At 42.9% G+C, this 16,904-nt stretch overlaps 1 pseudogene; it reads left to right on the top strand.

Annotated features, from left to right (window-relative positions):
- The window catches only part of LOC116324062, a 59,845-nt pseudogene that overhangs the window by 2,025 nt on the left and 40,916 nt on the right, over nucleotides 1-16,904 (top strand).

Here is a 16,904-nt window from a genome sequence, read left to right as displayed (position 1 = left end):
CTCTGAGTTTCCAGGACACGTCACACTGCGGTAACCTCCGGCTCTCTGCCGCGGCTCTGCCGCTCACACGTTTTCATCGTGTGTGTCGACTCAGCTTTCAGCCAGAGATCCACCTGATGCTGCACTTCCTGTGTGAGTGTAGACATTTGTACCTGTAATGACTCTGACAGTTTCCTGCACTCACTCACTTTGTGCTGGGAGTCACGTTTGTTCTACTTTTAACTCTGAGTGAAGCTTCTTCTTGAAACAAGGGTTTACTCATAGCTGCTGCCCATATCCACTTCCTAGTTTTACTTTTGGACCTTTATGATTAGTTACTCAGGTCATAAACAAATATGCAGGACTGCTTTCTTCCATTTGTGCAACATCTCTACAATAAGAAACATCACATTATCTTTTCAGGATGTCCTAAAAACTCCCTGAAAAGTCTTCAGCTGATCCAAAATGCTGCAGCAAGAGTCCTGACAGGGACTAGAAACAGAGAGCAGATTTCTCCTGTTTTGGCTTCCCTTCATTGACTCCCTGTTAAATCCAGAATTCAAAATCCTGCTCCTCACATACAAGGTCTTAAATAATCAGGCCCCATCTTGTCTTAATAATGGATTGGATTTCATATAGCGCTTTTCAAGGCACCCAAAGTACTTTACAATGCCATTATTCATTCACTCACATTCACACACTGGTGGAGGCAGCTACAGTTGTAGCCACAGCTGCCCTGGGGCAGACTGACAGAGGCGAGGCTGCCATATTGCGCCATCGGCCCCTCTGGCCAACACCAGTAGGCGGTAGGGTAAAGTGTCTTGCCCAAGGACACAACGACCAGGACAGAGAGCCCGGGGATCGAACCAGCGACCTTCCGGTTGCAGATACGCTTCCCAACCCCCCTGACCTTGTAGTACCATATCACCCTATTAGAGCACTTCGCTCTCGCACTGCAGGCCTACTTGTGTGTGTATATATTTATACATATATACATATATAAGGATCAGATGGTGTCGGCCCTGCTGGCTGTTTGAGAGAAGCTGCACTTCGTCATCACGTCCACTTTTCAGACCTGGAAGCTGCTGCCGTCTTTATTTACAGGTTGTGGGTGGTTCCCACTAAAGTTGGTGTTTGCAGCACTGCATTTTGCACACACACACACACACACACACACACACACACACACACACACACACACACACACACACATCTGAAAGAGTTTCATTTACATCCCACCACCTCTCGCTGTCAGCGCGCCAGCCTGAGTGTTTGTCTGTGTGTGTGTGTGTGTGTGTGTGTGTGTGTTGTTTTAGAACAGTATTACAGTGGAGAGTGTGTGTGGGCTGCGAGCGCCCACCAGCTCTCCTGCTGTCTGCAGCGAGGCTCCAGAGGCAGACGAGTTAATGATGAGCTGAGACTCACATGTCACAGATCTGCTGCTGACGCTGGACTTTTATTTTGAAAGTTGTGTGTGTCAGGCAGGCTCGTCCTGTTTGTTCCTCGTTGCTGCGTTTGATGAGGTCGTTTTCATTCACGGCTCTTTTCTTCATACATTTCTGCTGACAGTCGGATGTTTTTGTGTCTCCTGCGTTTCCTGATGTGATGTTTCGCTTTCTCGTCCTTTGTGTTTGTGAATAATGATTGTAAGATTATTGCTGCAGTCCTCAGGTCTTCCCAGGTTTCTTTCCTTTGTCTGCATCTAATCTCGGGCTCTGTGAGCACTCTCTGAGTTTGGTCCTTCTTTCAGTTTACTTCCTGTTTTATTTTGAAAGAAGGGTCCTTTGTGGTGTTCTTCCTTTGTACTTCCTGCACTCCTCAGTGCCCTGATCCTTCTCTGGGCTTGTATTTCAGGTCATTCCCTTGCTCTCAGTTTCACTTCCTCGTCAGGTGATCGTCGTAGTGATCGCCTCTTTAGAGTCACCTGTGTGTCACCTGTTTCCAGTCAGCCAATCGGTGCTCTCACGTCATAATGTGCACATTTGCACTCAGTACTGCTGCTGTTTGTGTTTCCAGATGATCTCCTTGTGCAGGACTTGCATGCAGCGCAGTGTTGCATTTCACTGTCACATGCTCAGTTGATTTTGTGTGTAGGGTCACATGACGCATCCTTTTATGTGAGCATGCTCAGAGCCTGCAGCAGGAACCCTGTGCTAACAGCTGTGTTTTATCCAGCTAACACAAAGAAAACTGTTCTGTTAGCTGGTGTGAGTCTGCGTGTGTCCTCGGGCTTTACTCGCCCTCGCTCTTTGGGTTTTTCATGTTTTCTGATAAAACTTCTTTATTCGGCCCTATTCTTCTTCTTCTTCTTCTTCCAGTCACCCCCTTTAGGGATCTCCAGAGCAGATCATCAGCTGCACCTCTTCCTATCCCAGCATCCTCCTCTAAGGTCTTCCTCCTCTCCTCCTGCCTGCAGCTCCATCTTCATCATCCACTCTCCCTTCTCTGCACATGCTCAGACCGTCTCAGCCTCTCTGATTTTTCACTCCAAACTGATCAAGTTTTGAATATTAAACTTTTTTTGGTTGTACTTGCTGTGAAGATGCTTCAGCCTCGTTGTTTCCACAGATGAGTTTTTCTTTCCTCGGGGATGCTGAGGCCTGCAGTCATGCACCTGCTGTAGCCTGGTATCTCCGTGCTGCATCAGTGGGTGTCGCTTGGAGCATCATGCTTCCCTCTCCTCAGACGGATCTCCATCAGGATATGAAAGTCTCTGTGTTTCCTCCCGACTCTTCCTGTGATGCATTCGCCCCTCTGGCACCTCTTTCATTTGCTCGGCTCTGTGTTTATTGTCTTCTGTGTTCAATGAAGTTTTTCTTTTTTTTCTTTGAAATACATTTCCTCACATCCTGCTGATTAATTTTTGTTCTTTAATTATTTTTGTCTTTTATTTAAACGGCAGTTTGGTTCCTATCTCGTCACTTGTTCTGCTTTTCCTTTTATTTTCCTCCTCACTCCACCGACTCATGCAGTAATAATGTCTGCTTCATCACCCCCTCCATCCACTCAAAGCGCTTCTTCATTGCTTTCCTCCTGAGTCCAATTTGCATGCAGCAGCCGGCCAGTCGTATTTCTTCCTTTGCAGATTCACCAAAATAAAATCCAGCTAATGGATCCTCTCGGTGCTCGTTTGACTGCCTGGACAAAATAAAACTCTCAATCCAACGTTAAGTAGACCTTCAGGTGTATTTTTTCCTCTGTAATAGAGTTATCTTGCATATATGAATGTTTTACAGTCTCAGAAATGTTGGCTGCCTACACTGAATTTGATTTTGACCGAGCTATCGCATAAATCTCAAAGAGCTGAGGTGAAGTTGTAGATTTTACACCTGCAGTTCCTCAAACATCCACTAGATTTTATGACAGCTTCAGTTCTGAGAAACCTGTTTTTGATTTCACTTTCTTCATTTGATTTTCAGTCATTTCTCTGATGCATCATCTATAAAATTTGTTTTCATCCATACAAGCGAAACGGTTTGCTTATAAGAGTGACATATCGTCCACGGCTGAAAGTGATGCCAGTGCTAAAGTTCCCTTAGCCTGTGTTCTCTCTGATGTTGAGCAGGGTGCAGTCTCATTGTATAGAAGTCTATGAGGAAAAAGCTGATCTGAACTCAGTGAAGTTCTCCCTGGTCTCAGTCACTGGTTTGAGGTCTGACTGAATGAAACATGAAGTTCATATTGGAAATGTTGGTCTGACATTTACCTTTAATTCATGCACAAACCAGCAACTGTGAGCAAAGCAAAGTCAGAGGTCCTCACACGGAGCCCTGTGGGATGCCACAATTTGAGTTCAGAGCATAAAGTAAGAGGAAGTGAAGCTATTGAAAACTCTTCTGAAACAGTTCTGCTTTTTAAGTTCTCATCATCCTCAGCTTGTGCCACGGTAAATCTTCCTCCAAACCTTCTAACATCCAGTAAATCATTGCCTTGAATTAAGCACTGTGAATTAAAATGCTGCTCTCTTTAATATTCATTCAGCCGACTGTTCTTACTGCTGACAACTGGAGATTATCCTCTTTGATATTTTAACACCAGAATAGTTTCCTTTGTTATGAATGAGCTTCACAAATTAAACTGAATTACTTCCCCAACAGATCTGATGAGGGTTTGGATGCTGTTACTTCAGTGTGAGTGAGCTGCAGGTGTTTTCAGCTCCCACATCAGCAGCCTTTTTCTGAGCTGTGAGCCGGCTGACAGCTGGGAGTGTTGGTTTTTCTCCTGTTTTCCATCTTTTTCCACTGTCTGTCTCTTTCAGTCTGTTTCACTTTAAATGAGCTTTGACAGGAAGGAAACCTTTGGCTTTGCTTTAATATGCTCTCCCTCCCTCTGTTTCTTTGGGCTGATTCATTCCTCTCAGCGTTGGGTTTTCTTTGTGACGGCACTGTGAAGGAGGACGGAGCTCCTCTCCTAACCAATACACCGTATCTGACAGTTCATGTGTGGCACCAGCTGCTTGGAAAACCTGTAATTATGATTTGATAGTTGAGAATTAGCTTCACTTACACTGGAAAAGACAATCATGGTGCTTAATTCACATTTAATCTGTGATTTATTTGTCTCAATGAAAATGGATCTGTTTGGTAAACAGGGACCAGAGCAAACTAAACAGGAAGTGCGTAGTTATCTATAAATCCTGATTCATAAATTATCTTTAAAATATATATATGCTTTATTTTTAATTTTGATGGTTTCCTCACTGCAATCTGCTTTTATATGTCTGTTAATTATTTTTATTTATTTTATCTTTTTTCATGAATTGTATTGAGATGCACTCAAAGTCTCTTCTAAGTCCCTTTTAGTACATAAACTAATAATTGATGAAAAATTGAATTACAGAAACCTGGTTACAGCAGCATGATTATGTTAGTTTCAATGAATCAACACCCCCGAGTTATTCTAACCATCAGAAAAGCACAGGCTGAGGAGGGGATGTGGCAGCAATCAAAACCAGTCTTACTTGTTATCATCTATCGTCCACCTGGGCCTTACACAGAGTTTCTCTCTGATTTCTCAGACTTTTTATCTGATTTAGTGCTCAGCTCAGATAAAATAATTATTGTGGGTGATTTTAACATCCATGTAGATGCTAAAAATGACAGCCTCAACATGGCATTTAATCTGTTATTAGACTCAATTGGCTTCTCTCAAAATGTAAAAGAACCCACCCACCACTTTAATCACACTCTAGATCTTGTTTTAACATATGGCATAGAAACTGAACATTTAACAGTGTTTCCTGAATATGATCAACCTATCTCTAATAATCGGCTATGTACCACAGGCCTTCAAGCTGGCTGTAGTTAAACCTTTACTTAAAAAGCATCTCTAGACCCAGCTGTCTTAGCTAATTACAGGCCAATCTCCAACCTTCCTTTCATATCAAAAATCCTTGAAAGAGTAGTTGTCAAACAGCTAACAGATCATCTGCAGAGGAATGGCTTATTTGAAGAGTTTCAGTCAGGTTTCAGAGCTCATCACAGCACAGAAACAGCTTTAGTGAAGGTTACAAATGATCTTCTTATGGCCTCTGACAGTGGACTCATCTCTGTGCTTGTCCTGCTAGACCTCAGTGCTGCATTCGATACTGTTGACCATAATATCCTATTAGAGCGATTAGAACATGCTGTAGGTATTACAGGTACTGCACTGCAGTGGTTTGTATCATATCTATCTAATAGACTCCAATTTGTTCAAGTAAATGGAGAGTCCTCTTCACACACTAAGGTCAATTATGGTGTTCCACAGGGTTCAGTGCTAGGACCAATTCTATTTACATTATACATGCTTCCCTTAGGCAGCATCATTAGAAGACATAGCATACATTTTCACTGCTATGCAGATGACACGCAGCTCTATCTGTCCATGAAGCCAGGTAACACACACACATATGCTTTTGATGTTGAACCATGCACAGGAAGTCTAAAGGTGAGGCCATCATTTGACTGAAAAATGAACATAAACCAGTCGGAGAGAGAGAAAACTTCAGGAGTGGTCAAACCAACTGAAGTCAAACTAAACTTTATAACATCTAAAAAGGTCAGGAGCACCTGGAGGAGGCAGGTGTATCACTTTGAAGGTCTGCAATCAAGAGACGTCTCTTCAGTTCTGAAGGCAGAGATCCACAGTAGCAGCTGTTAGTTTGTGCAATTACTTTTGAGACTGAATTGCAGTTTTTCCATATAGTACTTGGGGTCTCTCATATGGATCCTGCTGCGGTTGGAAGCATTATGAATAAAAGCTCTGAGCTCATGTTCTGGATCAGAATGATTAATCAGCTTTTACAGACCAGTGTTTGCAGCAGGGCCAAAGTCATGGATGAGGATTCATTTCATTATTTCCTGGATGTTTGGTGAATCTGAGCTACCATCAGTTCATCACTGTCGTCAGGATGGCTGCTAAATATTTGTCTTCTTTTGCATGCATGCTGCAGTTTCACAATTTAATATGAACTTCTTATTGCTGATCTTACTTCCATTTGTACCATTTATATCACTGTAGTCACTTTATGGTGACTGCTGTTGTGATTTTGTGCGATATAAATACAATTGAATTTTCATGCTAATGGTACTTTTCAAAGCTGGCTTTACTTTTTGTTCTACCTTTGCTTTTTTTGTAGCAGTCTTTTTAATGCAGATGTTATTTGTTCTGTTCAGACAGTAATGTGTGGACTTAAACACTGATTTAAAGTTACGGCTGCTGAACAGCAGAGTTCTGACTCTGAGGGGAAGTTTGTCATCTGGGTTTTTGTAAACAGCCCGTCAGCTGTGAATGGGCTTCGGTCTGAAACACGAGAGTCTTTGTGAAGCCAGAGACTGTGAAGTCTTTTCATCAGCTGCTTCAGTCAGTGTCCGTACGCTGTGATCAGACCGGCAGAGGAGCTGCAGCTCTGACAGATCTGTGGCGTATCAGACACTTTCACAGTCAAAGCAGCGTCCTAAAATAAGCTTTCAAAGGAAGGCAAATATAAACTTTAGAGGTCTTCTGCTGAATCTGTCACAGAGAGCAGGTGGGGTTTGTTCAGCGCTCAGCATACGTTCACCTGAGGGCAGAATTGCTGGTTTGATGTGTTTCTGTTTGCTGCTGGTACAATCCTCATCACAACTCCTCGCAGCTTCTGAGAGAAACATGGGAATCGGCTAATTCTGCAGCCGCTGCCCTCAAACCATCACAGGAGATGTTTCACTAATGTAGTAACTGCTTTGCTGATGATATCTGCATTATGTAAAGAGGTCATTGTAGGAAACAAATGTCAGGCTTGTTTGGTTTCAGCTGCTCTGCTGTGACGACCTTCTGTTCGATTCGGGTTTAACGACTGAGTTTTTCACTCATGATTAGACAAAAGAAAAATACATATGAAAAGTTTTTGTTGGTTTTTAAAGCAACTTTTGAATCAGATAATCATCAGATGAGTCATAAGTGAAATAAGCGTGAGGTTCAACCATAATATTTGCATGATTCATACTTAAGCCTTCGATAATCGCAGTGGTTTGGAGACTAATTGAAGCTCTGTGGTGCTTCTTTATTCTAACTGTCTGTATTTCTGCATAAAAAATGAGTAAAACTTGGTAGAACATCAGCGCACAGGCAGTTTATTTTGCACATAAAGATTGAGACGTCTGCCCCATCCAGAGAGGTGTGCATGCAGGTGATACCAACTGTGAGACGCACAGGTCTTTATTTTTAACGGCAGGTTTGCTCTTATCCTCCAAACACAGCGGCACAAATACGTTTCCCCTGATAATGAGGAGGAGTGTAGGATAACGGTATACTCATGAAGGTAGAATAAGGACTTACTTGCTGACCTGTCGTCCTCCCTCCTCCTCTCAGATCGAAGGAGCTGATAAAGGAGGCCATCTTGGACAATGACTTCATGAAGAACCTGGAGCTGTCTCAGATTCAGGAGATCGTGGACTGCATGTACCCGGTGGATTATGGGAAGGACTCATGCATCATTAAAGAGGGTGACGTGGGGTCGCTGGTGTTCGTGATGGAAGGTGAGGAACCCACGGTTTAGTTTTCTGTCACTCTTCAGGATCTATTTATTTATTTCTCTGTCAGCTGTTTTTTTTTTAAGTGAGGTATTTCTGGCAGAAATTTCTCTTTTCAAGAACTTTTCAGGTTTGGGGATTTTGGGGCAAAATTCTGAGGGAAAAAAGTACTTTTGACCTGAGGTGAGGGGACTTTTGAACCAGGCAGTGCAGTTTGTTTCCACTCAGGTCTGTTCTGGTTGTTAGACTTGGTTGTCATTTTTTTTTCCTGAGCGTTTATCAGATGTTTCTTTTCTCGCTGGTTTTCCTTCAACAAATAAAAACTGTGCAGTTTGAGCTGTAGTTGTAGTGCAATGCTCATCATGAGCATCTTTGAATGTGTGGTTGGTGACAGACAGCACCTCTCCTCACTCTGAAGCTTTTTTTAAAGGAACTGTCTCACATTAGATAATACAAATCTCATCTCTACAAGAAGCCGACTCTTCAGGTTTGAAATCGGTGATAGCTTTATTAACGATCGTGTTTCTCCAAACTAAAACTGCCATTGTGCCTCTGAGACCATCAGTGGGTGAATAAAAGTTTGGAAAGAGGTTTGAAGACAAGAACACTGAGCCAAACCTTTGGAATCACAGAAATAGGAAAAAGTTCTGGCATAACGGAGGCACGATAAGGAAGTCGTTTATCACTACACGAGAAATAAGATTCCAGCTTTCAGCTTCTTGAAATGAATAAATATGGAACTCGTTTATTCTTTAATGACTACATTTCCTCCAATGAGCTGAGGAGTGAATAATTTCACAGGTCTTCTGTGTGACGGTGAATTCATGAAGCGCAGCGACCTGGAAACTCCTTAACGAGTGTTGTCTCAGAGCTCCGTGACATTTCCGCCTGAAGTTTCCCAGAGCGCCGTTCGACCTTCTGGACGTACTTCACTCGGCCGCTGGGAACATGTCAGAGCGGCGCGGCGTTGCGTAACGTGTCAGAGCGCCTGAAGGCGTTCACCTCCACTCTGCTGCTGGTTTCCCTGCTGCCTTCACACCACACACTACTTCTGCTGCTGTGAGGAAGAGGAGACCTCAAACACGATCATGAAGCTGCTGCGTCACAGGGCGCATTTACATTTTTCTGCCTGTGGAAAAAAAAATCACAAAAATCATCCTGTAGGTAAAAAGTAACTAAGTGCCGTCACAAAGATGAATGACAGTGTGTCTGAACAGCCAATCAGTGCGCAAACAGCAGAAAACAAAGAGAGGAACGAAGAATGATGGGAATGTGTCGGCACAAGGTCACTGCCCACAAGAACTGTGACATCACTACAGCCACATGACCAACTATGACTAACTAACTAACTAACCTGTGAATCAACTGCTGGAAAACGACAGGACAGGAAATAAATTGACTGCAGACAATGACGAGTCTCCCTTGTGTTTTTCACTGAACAGGACGCTCCGCCTGTCGGGCCTCCATCACCATCAGCTGTTTCCAAAAATCATGGATTTCCACAAGAAACTGAAACATCACTGAAACACGGTGCCGCTTGTAACATTAGACCAGCGTGAGGTCATCACTGTTGATGAGATGGAGCTGTCACCTACAGAGGACTTCAGATCATTTCTTGGGTGCTTTTGATTCACGTTCAGTCATTTGTTTGTTTAAAGGAAAGAATTAAAGAGACTCAATGAAACAATGTATCAATGTTCTTGTTTTATTAGGAACAAAAAGAACTTGGAAATCTGCCAAGCAGTCTCAGTTTGGCTGACAGGTTAGGGTTAACGTGACTGCCTGAGTCTGAACAAGTCAAATTTATTATTGAGCTTTATGATAAATAAAAACATAAAAAAAATAAATTAAATAAAACATAAGAAGTTCTGCAAATAAAATCAAATGTTGAGACTCAGTCAAAAGGGTACAAAAGGATACATTCAAATGTCTGGACCAGGGACCGGCTCACAAAAGTCATCACAGACACACAACAGACACACAATGGGCCCGTGGAGGACAGGCAGCAGGCTGGAACCAGGCTGAGACCCTTCCACTATCACCTGATGCAGGCAGTTCTCACCTATTGTCCACATGCTCAGACAGGTCTGCGGTTCTCGCCCCTGCTTTGTTCCTCTGATGTTTCACTCTCACTCACTAACCAACAACACTTGGTTAGGAGATGGAGAAGGCTGGGGTAAACACTACAGTGGTGGAGTTTAACACTGAGATGAAGGTCGTCTTGTTCTGTCAGCTGCTCCTTTCACGGGTCACCACAGCTGATCATCTCCTTCCGTCCCAGCATCCTCCTCTGTCACACCAACCCAGCCTTTTTATTTTACCTGTACGCAGCTTAAGTGCCGCCAGCACAAACCTAAAAGCTGTCGGCAGCATAAATGTCGTAGCTTGAGTGCAGATAACTGATAATTATCCTCAAAGAAACACTTTCAGCCTGCAAACAGCAAAGACAGATGTATGAAAGGTTGTGCTGCTGGAACATGACAAACGCTAGCGTTCCCCTTTCAGAGGGAACGAGTCAGTTCGAGCTTCATTGTTTGTGCTCAGAAGCTAAGAGAACATGAACAGCGTGGATCCTTTTGTTTGCTTTTCATTTTCTTTGACCCAAAGCTTTCGGCGCTCATTATTTTTGCCGAAGGACACTCGAACAGAAGGAACCGGGGATCGAACCAGTAACCCTGCAGCCTTGCTCCGCCGTTCCTATCTAGAGTACTTTTGTTGTATTTTTAGCTGCATTTGAGGTTATTGTGTTACATAAGAAGCCTGCGTAGAAACGTGATCCTCCCACTGAAAACACAGGGCACTGCTGAAGCTGCACTCAGGACGCCTAACCTGCACGCTCGTGTGCATCCAGTTAGTCATCCATTCACATTCAGCAGCTCTCACAGTTTTAATGACGTCCTGGTATCTCGAGGTGCTCGGGCACAGCAGCACAGGTGGATTTTTTCAGTTTCACAAATTTCAGTTGCATATTGTTCTTAATATTCTCCTGGAATCACTCCTTTAGGATTTCTTCTGTTGACAAACTGCTCGAGTTATTAGTTTTATGGCTTGTCGTCTCGTCATTAGACCTTCAAACCTGCCATCGGTCAGACTGTCACTCTGTGTTATCAGTACATTTAAATCTCTTTGTCCCAGTCATGCTGGCCTCACAGGGACAACAATTGTCCAGATGGCCAATCCTCCGTGTCGGTGGGTGGCAGGCAGCGAGTGGTGTGAAACAACTGATGACATTTATATCTAAGTAAAAGCTGCCGGGTGAATAACACCCATGCTGAAATTCAGAGCGAGTCTTCACAATGTGAAAAAGATCCTTTTGTCAGATTTTAAATGAAGATGTAAGCTGATCAGCAATTCAATATTAAAACTGCCCATTTTTGAATGGAGTCTGGTGTGGGCGGACGAGGTTCAGGAAGGCAGATTGTGTGCACATCTGATGACTATGTGTGCATGTGTGTGTGTGTGTGTGTGTGTGTGTGTGTGTGTGTGTGCACGCGTGTGTGTGTGTGTGTGTGTGTGTGTGTGTGTGTGTGTGTGTGTGCATGCGCGTGTGTGTGTGTGTGTGTGTGTGTGTGTGTGTGCACGTGTGTGTGTGTGTGTGTGTGTGTGTGTGTGTGTGTGTGTGTGTGTGTGTGTGTGTGTGTGTGTGTGTGTGTGTGTGTGTGTGTGTGTGTGTGTGTGTGTGTGTGTGTGTGCGTGTGTGTGTGTGTGTGTGTGTGCGTGTGTGTAAAGCCATTTTTTTTTTCAAACCTGAAAAAATCAAGTTTTAGTGAATTTCATGAACATCAGTTTAAATGTTCCTCTAAACTCGGCCACCGTCTGAAGACTTATCCATGCAATTCATTAAAGTTTTTTTAAATTTAAGTTTTTGTTTAATTTTATTGAATGAAATCTGCTCTGCCTTTCAGCACATCGTTTTTCAACTTTTGACCTCCTCCATAAAACTCTAAGAGTTATAATTAAAGTTCAAGGATATCCACTTAATTTTTCCTGCTGATTCAATATGAAAACTGTCGTTTGATCTGCACACATCGTTCGCAGACACACACTTTTTAAATGTACAAACGTCTTCAGGACCCTGTGAGAAGGTTCATCAACATCTGTGGAGAAGGACCAGAGCTGGCTGGTTAACAAAGGAACAAGACTGAGGTGATCGTTCACTCACAAATGCCTCTGAGGAAAAAGTAAACCTGATACTTTAAAGTAAGTCAAAGACAAAGTAAAACTAATACTAATAATGATCATTTATAATGATAGTTTATATCAGTGGTTCCCAATTTTGATGGGGCTCCCACACAAACGCAAAGCAGAAGATGAAGCATCGCCAAATATGCTTTATTTATTATTAATATTAATATTAAACCAACTCTGTTCCAAGCCAAAGACAAGAACATATGATGAAGCATATCTTCCCTTTGGCTTCACCTGCACAAGTGCCAAGGTCGGTCTCCCCGACAGAATTGGTTTCCCCTGCGTCGGGAGCAGCGCTGGGCTCTCCAAATCACAGACAAACAGCATCCCACAGCTGTTTATGTTTTTAAACTGATTTTGCACAGAGAGACATTTTTTTAAATGTATTGATAGAAATGTTGAATATTATTACACAGTAATAACCAACCAAACAAAACAACTACAATAAAATAATTACACCATGAAGATGATTTGTTTTGTGGGTTTTTTTTATTGCAACCTGTAATTTATTGCAGTTTACTTTTATTTGTTTAATTGTTTACTAAAGGTTTGAGTTGTGAAATAAACTGCAATGAAGTTTTAAAACAAAATATGGGTGTGTGTGGTTGGAGGATGTGTTTGTGTGGTGGCGGATTGTAAAATAAAAACAAAGGGTCCTAGCAAAAGAATTTGGGAAACCACTGATTCATATGCAGACGACTGTCTGATCTATGGTACAAACCTGCCGATAGATCCTCTTATTATACAATACTTTTGTTTTACCTTTCAGTGTAAAGCACCTTTGGGACGCTGGTTTAGCTTAGTAGGATGAGCAGGCGCCCGTAAGGCTGAGAGCGGTGGGCCCGGGTTTGAATCCAACCCGCGGCCCTTTGCCACATGTCTTCCCCTCGCCCTCCCTCTGCTTTCCTGTCAGTCTTCACTGTACCCATCCAATAAAGCCAAAAAACAAAAAAAAGCATCTTAAGGCACTGTTGTTATGATTTGGCACTATATCAATAAAACTCAATTGAATATCTCTGACTTTAACACCTCAAACTGCTGATAAACTCTCATACTCAGGTAGTGTTCAGGAAATATTTCAAGAATATAAATGTGGAAGATCTCAGAAACTCTCCTGGAAAATTTCAGCCTCCCAAAGACAAGAAGAGGAAAGGAGAGCCGCGACTTTTAGACGTTCTAAAGATCTTTATTTATCAGAATCATCTAAAAAACTCTTCGTCATCCACGCTCGACAGAGCAGTGTGTGACGCAGCAACAACCAGCTGCAACATCGACAGTAAAAAGAATAATTATATCAGACGGACCTGACTGAGATTCATCAGAGCCAACAGTGTCCTGAGAAACGAGTGCAACGTTTCATAAATATGATAAACACATTTTTAGGTGTTTGTTTTGTTAATGCTGTGCTGTGAAAATGCAGCATGAATTCGTCTGCTGTGTTTGAGCTTACATAAGAGCGGCGCATGTAAGAGTTAACGTTGCTCTTCTGTAAGGGTTACGCTGCTGAGCTCATGAATGCATTATATCAATGAGGGTCCTCACAAACATAGATATACCAACGTGAGAGTGTGTTGAGGGGGCGGGACGAGGGGGCGGGGGCCACAGATGGTGGCTAAATATACCGATAACTGTCACAGGAAGAGGAAGTCATCCCTAAAAACAGACCACGACAAAGGCTGATAGTGTGTGTGTGTGTGTGTGTGTGTGTGTGTGTGTGTGTGTGTGTGTGTGTGTGTGTGTCGCTCATGTTTTGGGGACATTTAGGGACATAAATCTGTCACAGTTTGCTTCACTTTGCACAACAGAAAAGTCCTCAAATAGAAAACAGCAACGTTTTATTTCTTTTGAAGTTTGGTTTGAGGTTGGAGTCACTGAGATGGAAACACCACCCTGTGTGTGTGTGTGTGTGCGTGTGTGTGTGTGTGTGTGTGTGTGTGATAAACATGCTGCTCATTAATTGTGTGTTTGGAGGAAGAAACAGATGCAGCAGTTTTGTCTCATTATGTAAAAGACACACACACACACACACACACACGCACACACAGAGACTTGTGTTTCTATCTCTGTGAAGACCCTCAGCACAGATGGTCCCCTCCTCATCCATCCAAACTGGACTCTGAGGCCGCATCTGGACCTTTGCAGAAATGTCCTCACTGTGATGGTTTATTACAAAAATGTGTCCACACAAAGACTGAAAGACTTTATACACACACATGCATGCATGCATGCACACACACTTCTCTGGTGATGTGGTTGTCATGGCAACGTGTTGGATGACAATTTTTGGCATTTAAATATTTTCACAGTTTGGAAATTTGGAATCTGTGTTTTTTCTTTCTAAAAAAGGGAAGATGGAAAAAACATACGAAAGGATGAGAAAAGGAAGGAGGAGAGGAGGAGAAAAGGGAGCGAGCAGGGAGCAGAAGGTGATGGAAGGAAGCACGTGAGAGACTAGGGAGGTGGGATGGAAGAAGAATAGCAGAGAGGAAAATAAGGACGAATAGGTGGAGGAGTGAAAGGAAGAAAGTGTGAAGCTGGAGAAAATAAAGAGAAGGAGAAAGGGAAAGGAAAAAATAGAAGAGAAAGAATAAAGGTGTGAGGCAGAGGAGGGAAGGAGCAGCCTGACAAAGAAGGATGTTTGTAAGAGGGTAAGGGGGGGAGAAAAACTAAAAAAGGGAAGTAAGGAAAATAAAGAGGAGGAAGAAGAAAGAAAGAAGACATGACAGAGGGAGGAAATGAGGGGAAAGGAGAGCACAGACCTTACCTTTGGTCATTTTGATGAGAAAAAAAAGACGCTTCCTGGATGATGTCACAGCTTTTTATTCCTCACCTCTTTATTCTTACTGCATGTGAACCTGTGACCTTTGACCTGTGACACACACACATGGACAGCAGGAGCTCATTTAAACCGGACGGTGTTTTTCCTGAGCTGAAAGTTTCGCGCTCGTCACTGAAAGTGCTTTCAGTGTTTTTTCAGACCAAACGTTACCGTCGGCGCGTTGTACTCGACCGCAGCGTGCTTGATGCTCAGAACGCCGTCTGCATGTCGAGCTGTCACGTTACCTGCTGACAGCGCGACTTGTGTGAGCGTTACCTGGATTTTGCTGATTAATAATGACTCTGAAGCAAAAAGGTTCAAATTTATTATCAGTAAAGAAAATAAGGAGAGAACACCTGAATGTCAGGATTCAGCTGCTGCACACACTTTGCTGCTTGTTACCCCGAAACCTGATGGGACATCGTCCTCAGCTCGCGGGGCGTCGGCGTGGATGCCCAACACTGTGAACAATAATCATAATAATAATTTGGATTTCTGTAGTGTCTTTCCAGAAACCCAAGAACACTTTACACAAGAATAGCAAAAAAAAAAAAAAAAGTAACGGTAGAGTTTGAAAGAGTCCAAAATGACACCCAGATTTCAAACCTCAGTGGACGGTGAGATGTAGGGCCTCGGGGGCCACAGCGGGGGTCACAGAAACCAACACCTCTGTTTTACTACTGTTTAGCTTGGGTAGGTTAGTTGACATCTTTACTTTGATTTCATGCACACAGTTGACAAGTGACTGTGGGGGAAGCTGGGTTTAGGGTTTGTTACTGAGGCTACGTCCACGTGTACTGTCAGGAATGCTGCTATTGTTGCTATTTTTATAATCATCACATTTCAGTACTGAAAACAGAGATTTTTCAAAACTCCAGGTGCCAGGTTGTGGAGGATTGTCGAAAACTCTGTTTTCTTTGTGTTTTGCAGTTGAAACCGAAAGCAGAGTGAGCGAGGAAAACTAAGATTTAGTCACATATATAGTTCCAGTTAGGTTATTATATGTCAAAGGTGTGCGCCGTTTTTGACGTCACGCTGTGCGCCACGTTATTGTTTGTATGGGATGAATTTCTACAATGGCTGATAGAGACAAAATACTGTTGCTGTTAATTTGACTATCTGCAGTGTTTACACACTTACATAAATTTACTTTTTTTTAACTTAATTTATGCATGCTCTATGACTTTTGTTCGTTCCTAAGTTGTGAGTCTACACCAACTAAAATACTGTCTTTAGTATTAACATCTGAAATGATGAAGGCACTTGAAAAGTAACACAACATTAGCTGCCTTTACAGAAAAACACTTTTCAGAAGTACTTCAGGTTTTGTGAGGGTACAAAACCCTGTTTAGTCTTTTCCTCCCAGGATTCTAGACTTCTGATTGGCCAAAATATGGACGGGATTTAAAAAAAAAATGAAAACGGAAAATCTGCGTTTTCAAAATACCCGTGTACATGTGGACGTAGCCTGAGATAAAGTTGTTTATCATCAGCATAGGAATGGAAGCAGAGACCATGGTGACAGATGATCTGACTCAGAACCTTGGGGCACTCCGTGGTTAACTGGTGCAGAGGTAAAGCGGGAGTCTACCATGTGGACAAACTGTGTTGTGTTGGAAAGATACGCCTGAAACCAGGACAGTACAGAACCAGTGATTGGGTCAGACATGAGAGAAGGATGGGGTGAGAAATGGTGTTGAAGGCTGCAGAGAGGTCCAGGAGGATGAGGATGCAGATGTGGCCAGCTGCAATAAGGAGGTCATTGGTTATTTTAATGAGAGCAGCCTCAGTGCTGTGGTGTGTTCTAAAGCCAGATTGGAAGGATTGATGGTCTGACATATGTTACTGAGAGAGGGAAGGTTGCAAATTGTTAGTAGTTGTTAAAGTCGTCAGGGTCCAGACCTGGTTCTTGAGGATGGGAGTCACTG

Source organism: Oreochromis aureus, linkage group 8, assembly GCF_013358895.1.
Source record: "Oreochromis aureus strain Israel breed Guangdong linkage group 8, ZZ_aureus, whole genome shotgun sequence".
Taxonomy (NCBI): Eukaryota; Metazoa; Chordata; class Actinopteri; order Cichliformes; family Cichlidae; genus Oreochromis; species Oreochromis aureus.
This window is presented reverse-complemented; position numbering and strand designations above follow the sequence as displayed.